Genomic DNA, 14,104 nt, shown 5'->3' on the forward strand with positions numbered 1-14,104 from the left:
TGTCAAATTGGTTTCCATACAACACCCAGTGCTCATCCCAAAAGGTTCCCTCCTCAATACCCATCACCCACCCTGTCCTCCCTCCCACCCTGCCCTCCCTCCCACCCCCCATCAATATTCTTTTGAGTTCCTAAGTTTTACCATATGGAATATTATGTGAAAAAATATGTTTTTCCTTTTGTCTCACTTGGAATTTACTGGACCTGAGCATTGGTGCATTCAACAGCCTTGGAGAATTTTCAACCATTACCTCTTTTTTTTTTTTTTTTTTTCTTTTTTAGAGAGGGAGAGAAAGCACAAGTGCGGGAGAGGAGCAAAGGGAGAGAGAGAGAGAGAGAGAGAGAGACAGAGAGAGAGAGACAGAGAGAGAGAGAATGAGAATCCTAAGCAGGGTCCATGGAGCCTAATGTGAGACTCAATTCCATGACCCTGGGATCATGACCTGAGCCAAAATCAAGAGTCAGATGCTCAACTGACTGAGCCACCCAGGTGCCCCACAGCCATTACCTCTTAATAGAATGTCTTTGTATTTTCTCTTTCTGGAGCTCTGGTGCATGTTATAACTCTTCACTCTGACTTCCACATTCTGGGTAGGCCTGACCTAACTAGATGAACCCTCTTAAAAGCAGACCTCAAGTACTAGGATGGAGGAAATTAGAGGGAGTAGAAGCAGCAAAGACCTTTCCCTGTTGGCCTTGAAGGAGCAAACTGCCATGTTGTGGAGAGGGCCACATGACAGGGAGCAGCACGAGGTCTGTAGGATTTGGGGTGTCTCAGTCCTATAATCACAAGAAACTGAGCTCTGCAAGTGACCCAGGGAACTTGCAACAAGACCCTGGGCCTTAGATAAGATCACAACCTGAGCCATATCGTGATTACCTGAGGAACCAGTTAAGCCATGCCCAGACTGTTGACGCACAGAAACTGTGCAATAATTCATTCGTGTTTTTGTGCTATGTTTGTGGTAATGCTATGCAACAACAGAAGAGACATGAACATATTAATTAATGAAGAAACCAATAAGACACTACAACTGATTCAAAGGAGAATTCGAATCACACATGTGTTAGGCAATCAGGAATGGTAAAATGAATTTGCAAATTAGATGCAAAACTGGTCAACATCCACAGGGCAAGGATCAACTACATTCACTGGATAAAACTCATTTGTGTGGCACAATTGACATTGCTGTCAGTTGTTTTTTTTTGTTTGTTTTGTGTGTGTGTGTGTGTGTGTGTTTCCCCGAAAGCTTAGAGTTGTAGAATTCAAAGACAATAACAGAAACATAGAACCAGATAACCCAGAAGAATGCACTAGGCCGGATACTCAGTCTTTTTTATTTATTTAAGGTTTTTGTTCATTTGCTTTTTGTCCTAGTATTTCCAAACCAAGCAAAATGAGTATGCGGTATTTAATCTACTTCAAATATTGTTAACAGCATACAGAAAGATCATGTATTTAGAAGCGATATTACTCACACGGATCTTATTAAAAACATCCCAAACAAATGAGTAGTCGTTGCTTGAAGCTCTACTAGGAATACTTAGAAACAAAACCAAAAATGAACAAACAAAAAACAGTCTGAACAAACATTCATACAGAGGTACCAGCCATACTTCTGCCAAAGCAAGCCCTGTGTTTTGCTCGGCCGCAATGTTCTATCATACAGGAAAAGTATCCCCCAAAATATATTCAGTTGATTATCTGTTGCCAAGAACTTCTGTTTTAAAAGCTCAACTAATATCTTTCAGTGAAAAGGAAATAGAATAGTACGTTGTGCGTGGAAACAGAAATTCTGCATGTACGAATTCAGCATAGAGACTATTTGCCAATAAACGTCAAAAGCTAATAACTGACCCAGTAATTTGTGTAAAAATAGATGATCCTTCTCAGACATTCCTCAGAATATCATTTAGAAGGCATGTCACAGTGTTTCAATTGAAAAGAATTTTAAGTTCTCACAATTGGTTGCTTTCTCAAGAAATCTATTTGTTTTCTTTTTTTTTTTTTTTTTTTAATTTTTTTTTTCAACGTTTTTTTTTTTTATTTATTTTTGGGACAGAGAGAGACAGAGCATGGACAGGGGAGGGGCAGAGAGAGAGGGAGACACAGAATCGGAAACAGGCTCCAGGCTCCGAGCCATCAGCCCAGAGCCTGACGCGGGGCTCGAACTCACAGACCGCGAGATCGTGACCTGGCTGAAGTCGGACGCTTAACCGACTGCGCCACCCAGGCGCCCCTATTTGTTTTCTTAAGGATCCTTTGTTCAAAGAGTTGATTTCTCTGCTACAGCATAGCTGTTCAGTATTTTGTTTTGTTTTGTTCTTAATGATGAAATTCACTCATAAAAAGGTCCATTGCTTTCTGGAAGTGTGTGGGAAGATTTTTATTTTTGCATGATCTGCAGCTGGCAAGAAATCACTGCAATGGGATATATGCCATCACATGCTTTCTCTTATGTTTTCCTTCAATTTGAGCCCAAAAGAAGTTTAGAACTAGCAGTAGGCTATTTTCTGTTTAGTTCAAGAAGTATACAGGGCTCTTTCCAGAATTTGGATGTAGGAAGATTTTTTTTTTAATTTTTTTTAAATGTTTTATTTATTTTTGAGACAGAGAGAGACAGAGCATGAACGGGGGAGGGGCAGAGAGAGAGGGAGACACAGAATCAGAAGCAGGCTCCAGGCTCTGAGCCATCAGCCCAGAGCCTGACGCGGGGCTCGAACTCACGGACCGTGAGATCGTGACCTGAGCTGAAGTCGGACACTTAACCGACTGAGCCACCCAGGCGCCCCAGATTTTTTAAAGATATAGGTAAAAGCTGTGCATCTAGACTTTAATAAATCCAGGAGGCTAATTGAGAGTTATTTGTATCCTGTATCAGGAACAGTGGAAGAAAATGTGAAACTCCTTACTCTTTGGCTCTGGTATTCCAGACTCAAATAATACTCACTTTAGTGGTCAAGGATTCTCCTGGACTTGTGAAGATTTCTGAGGTTCAGTGATGGCGCTATATGGGATAAAGTGAGGGCCCTTGATGACATGCAGAATATGCCTCCTTTTTAATCTGAGAAATTCTATTTATAGAAGGATTATATACTGTCTTTCTACAAAGATTTCATTTGGAAAGTAGGGTCTGCTCCAAAAATCTTGAAAATGATTGAATTAGACTGCATTCGTTTTGTATTGTTAGGCAACAGATTACCAGAAACTAGCAGCTTAAACCAACATATGTTTGTTATCTCACAGTTATATAGGTCAAAAGCTTACATGGGCTCAACCAGTTTCTCTCCCTAAGGGCATCACAAGGTTGAGATCAAGGTTTCAATCAGGCTAGGTTCTTAACTAGATATACTGGAATAATTTGTTTCCATGTTCATTTAGTCCGCTGGTCAAATTCAGCAGCCTTGTCTTAAAAAAAGAACAGAGGTTTTGTTTGTTTGTTTGTTTATTGCTGTCTCTTAGCCTCTACTGGCTGCTAACATTCCTTGTCGCATGGCACCTTTCAAATCCCATGAGGGGCATTGGGCCCTGTGCTGACAGTGTGGAACCTGCTTGGGATTCTCTCTCTCTCTCTCTCTCTCTCTCTCTCTCTCTCTCAATAAATAAGTAAATAAATAAATAAATAAGAAAAGAAAAGAAATAGTACTTACTATGATGAATAAAATCCAGTTGTGAGAGTACATTAAAGGAGAAGGGAAAGTACAATAGAGTAGGGTAAACAGTCCATGAGAGTTTGATGTATAAATTATCCACTTAAAAAAATCTAGCTGGCTAATTAAAATGGAACCAGAAAAAGGAGACTATATATGAAGTGGGAAAAAGTGCTTAGACTATCTTCCCAAATGAGTTTGAAAAATACCAGGAAGAAAGTCAAAGTATGCTACCAATTGGGAATTAATCCAATATGCTTATGTCTTACACCAACAAATCATACATCTCTGTCAATATCTATGTTTCCTAATTAGCTGTTTTGACACACAGAATTTTTAAGGAAACTTAAGAAATATTAACTGATAATTCATCAATGTAAATATTCTGAGTGCCTTAATGTTTATCTTCCGTAGTGGAGAAGCTAGTCTTGGCAAATAAGGGGGGAAAATGGAAAGGACTTATCTTGTTAAGTGTGAAGAAATCCAAAACTTAAAAATGAAAAAAATAATATTAGTGTGCGTCAATGTAGGTTCATCACTGGTAACACATGTACCACTCTGTGCATGTTAAATTAAAATAAAAATCTCTTTAATGAATTTTGAAGATGAATATTTTGAAAAGACTTTATCTCTTATTTCCTGGTATTCCATAGTAGACTTTTGTTTGTATAGGTTCAAACAAAAATAATTGGTATAGTACAAAATCTGAACAGTACAAAAATGAATTATGATTAGTACAGTACAAAAATGGATATTGTTTGTATTTGTACAAACAATACAAATAAAGTAATACTGTAACCTTATATACATTCTCTCTTTTACACTACTCTTTACAAGAAGTGTACTTATTTAGATTTATTCAGCATCATTCACATGCCAAACACTGTGCCCTACTTTAAGCGAATGCATTTCACGCAATCCTTACATGATTTTATTTTATGTCATTGTCACACACTTGAGTCAGTAGGTATTAGTATAGTCATTGCACAAATGAAAAAAAAAATAGAAGTTCAGGGATATGATTTGTCCAAAGTCGCATATGCAGTTAGTGGCAGTTCCAGTATTCACCGCAGGTATGCATTTAGAAACCATCTAACAAAACTATTTTACGTGTGGTGCTAAGTCACCGACATCTGGTAAATAGTTCACTCGAGGCTACTGAGAAATGGTAAAGCAACCATTAGAACACTAATCTGACGGACTCCAGATTTTTTTTTCCACTAGTTATCTTAATACTTTTAAAAAGAAATAAAATAAATTAAATTAAATTTTAAAATAAATAAAATTGAAAAATTTCCAGTAGCCAGATGTCTTAACTGAGCTAAATAGTTGCTTTAAGGGCAGATATAGAGGGTCTATAGGTACATCCACATATATGTTCCTCACATAAGTAGACTCATGCTACAAACTACACTATAGCCATATAATTTTGAAATGCTCACATAAAGTCATCTTCTGAACCTCTCCCAATCCCTTGACAAGCCCGTGCATATACAAGAAACACGTTTACACACAGTGTATACAAAGATACTTTAATTCTATTATGTAGATGTATATACAGCCCTGTATGTCACCAAAGAAATACCAAAATAATATAGGAATGCAGAAATAAGAAACACAGAGAAATACAAATATGCCCACTTATAAAGATGCCTTTATACAGTAAAAGCATCGGTAGCAATAATAAATATAAATTGATGCACAAAACAAAGCCCATCAATGCTCTACAATAAAAATACCTATATAGAGTTGTTCTTAAGTTTGTAATCTCTTTTTTAGATTTTAAATAAACCTAAGTCTTTTGGACTCTACTGATTTCAAATATCAGAGGTGTAAAGATAAAAAGATTTACTGTTACTCGCATGTATTTGTTTACACTTTGTACAAAACCAAATGGCCAAAATGATCTGATAGATAACATCAAGACGATAGAAAACCTCTAGAAATCAGAAGTTGCAAGTTGGACCTTTGATATTTTCTGAATTGACCCAATTCTTTCCTCTTATGCCTATGAGTTTATGTATAATTTCTGAGTTATCAGGCAGTGACAGCCAAGGTTGAAAAATGACATGATACTCACTTATTAGAGATTCATTTGGATACTGTCATGTTGAACTTTTGCCTCTTTGTGAATCCATAAAGCTCAACTTTAGATTAGTCTCGCAAAAAATAGCCTAGTTCAGATTATATAAAGAATACCTTCTTCCATCATCAGGCTATGAACTTTGTCATTCATTTATTCAATCATTTCTTCATTTGGAATTCAAAAAAATGTTTATAGAACATGCCCATATGAAAGTAATGATTAGGATCGTATATGCAGACATATATGAAATACTGACCCTGCTCTTGCACTCATTCCAGAAGGAAAACTCAGATAACAAAAAATCGACCATGGGCAATGAAAAATAAATATAAGCGCAGGATTATCAGGGATGAGAGAGATATTTAATATACTTAGATTGTGGGAAGTGCATAGGTTTTCTTAGATGAAGAGCACTGCAACAGGACTTGAAATGTGTCATTTGATCCTAGACTCCAAGCCTGAATGGGAATTTTGAGTCTCGGGAGATAAAATAATTTGCACGTGGAAATAATGTGAATGGTTATTGCCAGAGGAAAGATAGGAGAGATTGCAAAATTATCACAATTTTTCTTTCATTAAGAAATGGAGTCTCACAAATCATATGACTTCACTCATATGAAGACTTTAAGAGACAAATCAGATGAACATACGGGAAGGGAAACAAAAATAATATAAAAACAGGGAGGGGGATGAAACAGAAGAGACTCATAAATATGGAGAACAAACTGAGGGTTACTCGAAGGATTGTGGGAGGGGAGATGGGCTAAATGGGTGAGGGGAATTAAGTAATCCACTCCTGAAATCATTGTTTAACTATATGCTAATTTGGATGTAAATTTTAAAAAAATAAAAAATTAAATTAAAAAAAAAAAAAGAAAGAAATGGAGTCTCCTCCACCCCATGAATCTGCACTGGTCATGTGACTGGCCTCAGCCATAAGGAAACTGGCAAGTAGGAAGCCTGGGTCAACTTGGAAAGCATTTGTACCTGATGCTTTTGGAACATTTTGTCATGTAGATGAGACCATATTAGATTGTTGTATGAGAGAGGGCATGTGGCCCAGTGGCCCCTGTTACTCAGCCATCATTCAGTCAACCTCCGGAAACAGATCTATTTAGCTGACCAAAAGCTGACCACAGATGAATAAATGAGGCCAGCTTAGGCCAGGAGAGAATTAAGTAGCTGAAACCAATTCATTAATGTTTTTTACAGTTTATTTATTTATTTTGGGGTGGGGGGCAGAGAGAGAGGGACAGAGATGGAGAGAGAGAATCTCAAGCAGGGTCCATACTATCAGTGCAGAGCCTGATGTGGTGCTTAATCACAGGAACTATGAAATCATGACCTGAGCTGATATCGAGTCAGACACTTAACCGGCTGTGCCACTCAAGCTCCACTAGCTGAAACCAATCCAAATTAACTCTCGGGATCAAGAGCTCAATACACGATTGTGAATTTCAAGGAACTAGACTTTTAAGTGGTTTGCATCAGCCTCTAACGGGCGATGATAAAGTACAGGATGTTATAGCCAAGTTGCAGACTACATGTTTAACGACAATCTCTTATAGAGAGGAATCCTGAAAGGTTGGATTTTAAGTAAATCATTCTTCTTTGCAGACTGAAGTAATGATCGTGTCTCAGTATATCCTTTCATTTGCAGTTCTCCATTGTATAATGAACTGGACCTTGTCTTCCTCTTATGTTGTGACTGGCGATTTGTTTTTAAATAGTATTCTGCTTGTTTTTGCCTCTTTATAAGGGAAATTCATAGTGCTCCTAACTTTTGAGAGCAGTCATTCACCTCGCTGAGACTGAGAGTACATATCTTCACACCCAGTGAACAATGGACAATGTCTTTACACCAAAGTTCGATGTAGATACTTTAAATAGCAGAATTGTCTCATATACATATATACACACACATATATATATTATATACACATATATATGTATATGTATATATATAAAAGAATATCTATATCTATATCATACACATCTATATCTATGTATTTTTGCCATCCTGGGTAGGGTTCAGTCTGTTTATCAATAGCACAAGCCCCAGCATTAATCTGAGCTTTAAGCCTCAGCACACCATGGTAATTTCTACACGTCTTGATTACTGTATTTCACACTAACCGACACTAGCCTATTCTGTGGAATGGCTTCTTTTTTATTTTTTTTTTCCTTCATTGTGCAATTCAAGGTGTTGACTTCGATCAACAAAATCAAATCTTTGTGTGGTTCTATGTCTCAGTTGCCTTGGAGATGGTCTCTTTGCATATGCTGTTAGACAATTAAGTGGGATGGCTAGCATCTGCTACCAGTCCCCAGGTTTGATTCATCTTGATTTAATTTTAGTTTGGGGTTTGATGTACTCACAGTAAGCACAGCTTAATAAATTTAATAAATGCTTTAAAGCACACAGTCAAAAAGTGATCAGATGGGCTATGTCAACTCTTTATAATACATAGGTAGTTTGCAGAGAGTCAAAAGTGAAAGAACATGTCAGGGAAATAACTATTTACTGGCAGGAAAGAGTGATTCAAAATCTCATTTAAAAATCTCACTTTTTATTTGACTAAGTTCTTTTTACAATGTAGGCATCTATGCATGTATCTTTGCTATTCTAGGTAAAGGTGTGTGTGTATATATCTTCTATATGTATATATATTATACACATATATATCTGGAATAAATTTCTAATTTCATGGAGTTTCTGGAGTACTAATTTAGTAAAGTAGTAAAGTTCTTAAGAAACTGTGTTACTTGATCATTCTCACTCTTTTCTAGACATTAGAATGCTCAGGATGCTTTTTAAAAGCCTGATCCTTGGACCACACCCTCGGAGATTCTACCGTCTAAGATGGGGACAGTTACAAGCATTTTAAAAAGTCCTCATTTGATTCTAATATTCAGTCAGGCTGAAAACCACTAGGCTATAAAAATAAATGGCCTCTATTATCTCCTTTTGAACATAGTATAATAGAAGCAGTACTCTCTCTCTGTCAAGTCAGAGAAAAGGAGAATGGGAGTTGGGGAGAAAAGACTTTCATACCTCTCCTGATTATTAATAGTCCCCATTGAAGTTACAGAAGCAATCCCTTGACAACTGCTGAAACTCCTAGAACTGGCAAAGTCAGCAAGAGGATATTCCATGAGATGATTTTTCTTCGCTATAGTAAAGAAGTTTAGTCTACATTAAATAAGTACTGCATACTTACTATGATTCATGCTTTTTCCTTTATATACATATGTCTCTTGATCTTCAAAGCAATGTAAATGATATCATTGCTTTTATTGAGGTGAAAAGCAAGGCTAAAATAAGTAATGAGTGATCTTGTTGTTTATAATTTATTGTACGTGGATATATACATATTAGTGTGTGTGCTCACACATGCGCGTGTGCCTGCTAAGTTTAATCTGTAAAGTAGGGATGGTTAGTTTTTCTAAGAGAGAATATTATCCAAGCGGTGGTCAGATATCAATTGAAAGCTCCTAATTTGAATATCATACTTTAGAGATGGCTCAAAAATTCTACAAATGCTTCAGCTCTCTTGATCTCAAGACAGCCCTAGAGCGTCCGCTAATTTACGTGAATAACATTGGACATACTTCACGTTTTTTTAAAAAAAAATTAGTAATACAAGATTATTATCCAGGCCATATTAAAATTTTTCCACTTATCCTAAAAATGTTTTTTACAGCATTTGTTTTTCTCCCAATCCATATTCTACTTTGGGATCATGCACTGCAATTTGTTGTTATCTCTCTCTCTCTCTCTCTCTCTCTATATATATATATATATATATGGGGTTTTTTTTTGAGTATAGATGCTACACAATGTCAAATTAGTTTCAGGTGTACAACATAATGATTCCACAAGTTTTACATTCTGTTGTGCTCACCCCAAGTATACCTACCATCTGTCACTATACAGTGACATTACAATGCCATCGGCTATATTCCTTATGCTGTGCCTTTTATTCCTATGATTTAATTATTCCATAACTGGAAGCTATCATCTCTCACTCCCCTTCACTCATTTTGCCCATCTCCCTACTTCCCTTTCCTCTGGCAACTATCAGTTTGTTCACTGTATTCATTGGTCCGTGTCTGTTTTTTGTTTGATTATTCATTTGTTTGGATTCCACATATGAGTGAAATCGTATGGTATTTGTCTTTTTCAGTCTGACTTATTTCACTTAGCATAATACCTTTTAGATCCATCCATGTTGTTGCAAATGACAGGAGCTCATCCTTTTTATGGCGGTGTAATATTCCTGTGTGTGTGTGTGTGTGTGTGTGTGTGTGTGTATGTGTGTGTGTGTGTTCCACATCTTCCTTATCTATTCTTCTACTGATGAGCACTTAGGTTACTTCTCCATCTTGGCTATTGTAAATAATGCTGCAAGAATTATAAGGGTGCATATAATTTTTTCTTTTTTCAAATTTTTTAATGTTTATTTATTTTTAAGAGAGAGAGAGAGAGAGACAGAGAGAGACAGCATGGTCGGGGCAGGGCAGAGAGAGTGAGGGAGACACAGAATCTGAAGCAGGCTTCAAACTCTGAGCTGTCAGCACAGACCCCGATGCAGGGCTCAAACTCACAAATCACGAGATCATGACCTGAGCCAAAGTCAGATGCTCAACCGACTGAGCCACCCAGGCACCCCAAGGGAGCATATATATTTTCTAGTTAGGGTTTTGGTGAGTTTTTTTGGGGGGGTTATAAATACCCAGTAATGGAATTATTGGATCAAATGATATTTCTAGTTTTTTAATGTTTATTTATTTATTGAGAGAGAGCGCGAGAGAGGGATCACATGAGCATGAGAGGGGCAGAGAGGGAAACAGAATTCCAAGCAGTCTCCATGCTGTCAGTGCAAAGTCTGATGCAGGGCTTGAAATCGTGAACTATGAGATCATGACCTGGGCCGAAATCAAGAGTCAGATGCTTCACCGACTGAGACACCTAGGAACCCCACTATTTCTATTTTTAATTTTTTGAGGAACCTCCATACTGTTTTCCATAGTAGCTGTACCAACTGACATTCTCACCAACAATGTTTAAGTTCCTTTCATTCTTGAATGAGCAGTATAAGAGAATCTAGATAGCCCAGGAGTCAATATACTTCAGAGTGTGATATACTTGATTCTGACAAGGATTTATGTCCACAGACATAATTTTTCCCCTTTGGTACAGCTTTAGATATAATTGGCTACAACAAATTGTATATATTGAAAGCGTACAATGTAAAGTGTACAATGATGATAATGAACTTGTACATCACTGGCATAAATGCACCTCATTAGCATCACTGATGCCACTTTGTAATCACTTCCTCCAGCCCCTCTCAGTATTTTCCCACTGCTTTCACACATCCTCGTCCCCAGATAATCACTCATCTTCTTCTGTCACTGTAGGTCATTTTGAATATTCTAGAATTTCATAAAAATAGAATCATATAGCATTTCTTTGTATGTCTTCTTTCACTGTATAGTTATTTGAAGTTAATCTATGTCCATTGCATATATCAATAGTTCATTCTGTTTATTGTTAAATAATATTCTACAGTATGAATATAACAAAATTTAGTTATTCCTTTATCTGTTGATAGATGCTGTGTCTTTGTTTATCCCCCCCCCCCCCATTTTAAGACTATTGCAAATATGCTAAGAGCATTATGCGAAACACTTTGTATGGACATATGCTTTTATTTCTCTTGGATAAAACCTGCTAGACATTCTAGATATTAAGGCAGGAGTGTGTTTAACTTTTTAAGAAATTGCCAAAGGTTTACAAATGTACCATTTTATATTCCTGCTAGCAGCATATGAGGTTTTCAGTTATTCCAAATGCTTTCTAACACTATATGTTCAATTTTTAAAATTTTAGTCAAGATATTAAATGTGTAGTAGAAATTCAATGTGGCTTTAATTTGCATTCCTTAATAACTAATAATATAGCGTACATTTTCTTGTCATTGTTTGCTGACTATATAGATTTTTTTAAGTTTTTAATTTTTTTTTTAAATATTGAGATACAGTTGACATAACATCGTATTCGTTTTAGGTATACAACATTGTGATTATATATATTATTGTATTATGTTTATATATTATATATGTAATCACGATGGATAATATTTATATAAAAATATTTATATAATTTATAATATGTATATATAATATATATTTATATTTTATATGAATGTATATTATATATGTAATATATTACATATTATATAAATGCATATATAAATATTTTATAAATAAAAATTATATATTTATATAAATATAAAATAAATGTAAAATATTTATATATGCATTTATATATATAAATATAACTGATTTTCTGTTTTCTTGCAATATTAATTACTGAAAAGAGTGTGTAAGTCTTCAATTATAATTGGAGATTTATTTATGTCTACTTTCAGTTTTATCAATTTTTACTTAATGTTCAGTAACGTTTATTGTAAGTTCAGTTAACATTTACCACAACACACAGTTACAAGTGTTTTTTTCTTTGTTGTTGTTGTTGTTGTTTGTGATGAGAACTTTAAAAAGATTTCCTCTTATGGACTTTCAAATCTGTAATGCAGTATTGCTAACTAGAGTCATCATGTTGTATATTACATCCGCAGGACCTACTTACCTTAGAACCGGATGTTTGTACCTTTGACTACCTTCACCTATTTTGTCAACCTCAGTTTTGGTGAGGTTACCATTCAAATCTTTGGCTATTTTAAATTGGGTCTTTGGTCTTACTATCACTTGTGAGTTTGCTACAATAGTCTAGATTAAAAAAAAAAAAAATCTGCCAGATGTGTATTTTGCAATTACTTTTTTCCCAATCTGTAGCTGAGATTTTCTTTTACTTAATAGTGTTTTCCTTTTAAAAGAAAAAGTTTTAACTTTTAGGAAATCTAATGAATCATTATTATTATTAATTTTTTATTGTTTTAGAGTTTGTGCTTTTGGTATCTACTTAGGAAGTCTTTGCCAAACTTAAGGTCACGAAGATTTTACACTAAAAAATCTTTTTAGAATTTAGAAATACACTTTAGCTTTTATATTTAGATCTATTAATCATTTAAATTAATATTTTATACTGTGTGAAGGAAGGGCTAAAATTCATTTTGTCTGTGTGACTATTCAAAGATTCTGGCACCACTTTTTGAAAAGATTATGTATTTCCTATTGAATTACTCGATACCTCTGTCAAAAATCAATTTATCATATGAGTGTGGGTCTATTTCTGGGCTCTCTTTTCTATTCCATTGATATTTTTGATTATCTTTACCCCAACAGCACGCTTCTTTCATTGCTGTAGTTATATAAGTCTTGAAGTTAAAGGGTACAAGTCTTCCAACTATCTTTTCCCTTTTTGCCCTTTTTTGATGATTCCAGCTCCTTTGTATTTCCATAAAAATTTCAGAACCAATTTAGCTGTTATTTTCCACAAAGACTGCTGGGATTTTGATTGAGACTGCATTGCATCTATAAATCAGTTCACAGAGAATTGACGTACTGTGATCTGATAACATACTTTCTATTAGTTGAATACTTTTAGATGTTATGGAGACCTATTGTATGGGCCAGAATATAGTCTACCTCGGAAAATGTTTTATGTTCATGTGAAGAGCATGTATATTCTGCTGCTATTGAGTGGAGAGTCCTAAAAATGTCATAATTGGGTCTTTGCTGATAACGCTGTTTTGGGATGCCATATCCTAACTGATTTTCTGTTTATGTGTGATACTAATTAATGAGAAGAGTGTGTAAGTCTTCAGTAATAATTAGAGATTTGTTTATGTCTACTTTCAGTTTTACAATTTTTACTTAATGCATTTTGAAGTTCTGTTGTTAGCCACCTAAGCATCTAGGATCGCTAAGTCCTCTGGATGAGGTTTCTTGACTTTCTATCCCTTTATCACTATGAAGCAACTTTCTTTATTCCTAGTATTATTCTTTGCTTTGAAATCTACCTTGACTTTTATATAAGTAATTGAGCTTTCTTTTGATTTGTGTTATTCTGATGCACTTTTACTTTTAACTTATTTCTGCTTTTATATTTAAAGTGGTTTCTTTTTGGCAATACATAGTTGGGAGCTGGCATTTTATTCATATCATAATCTTGGCCTTATTGTGGTGTTTAAATAATGTATTGATAGGCTTGGATTTAGATATGCCATTTTGCTATTTTTCTTATTGGTATCATCTGTTCTTTCAGTTTCCTCCTTCTGTTTCACCTTCTACTCTGAGCATCGTTGCTATCTGAACTTGATCATGTTATAGGATGAATCGTGCCACTAAAATATCTTTGCAATTTTTTGGAAATACTTTCATGCAAGGGGTGCTATTAGAA

General features: G+C 35.3%; 1 long non-coding RNA gene across 1 annotated transcript in view; it reads right to left on the reverse strand.

The window, feature by feature from the left end:
• Positions 1-14,104, reverse strand: part of LOC132692625 (uncharacterized) — an 80,891-nt gene that overhangs the window by 17,140 nt on the left and 49,647 nt on the right. The gene's annotated exons all lie outside the window — the stretch shown is intronic.

The sequence above is a fragment of the Panthera onca genome, chromosome B1, assembly GCF_046562875.1.
Source record: "Panthera onca isolate mPanOnc1 chromosome B1, mPanOnc1 haplotype 2, whole genome shotgun sequence".
NCBI classification, from domain to species: domain Eukaryota; kingdom Metazoa; phylum Chordata; class Mammalia; order Carnivora; family Felidae; genus Panthera; species Panthera onca.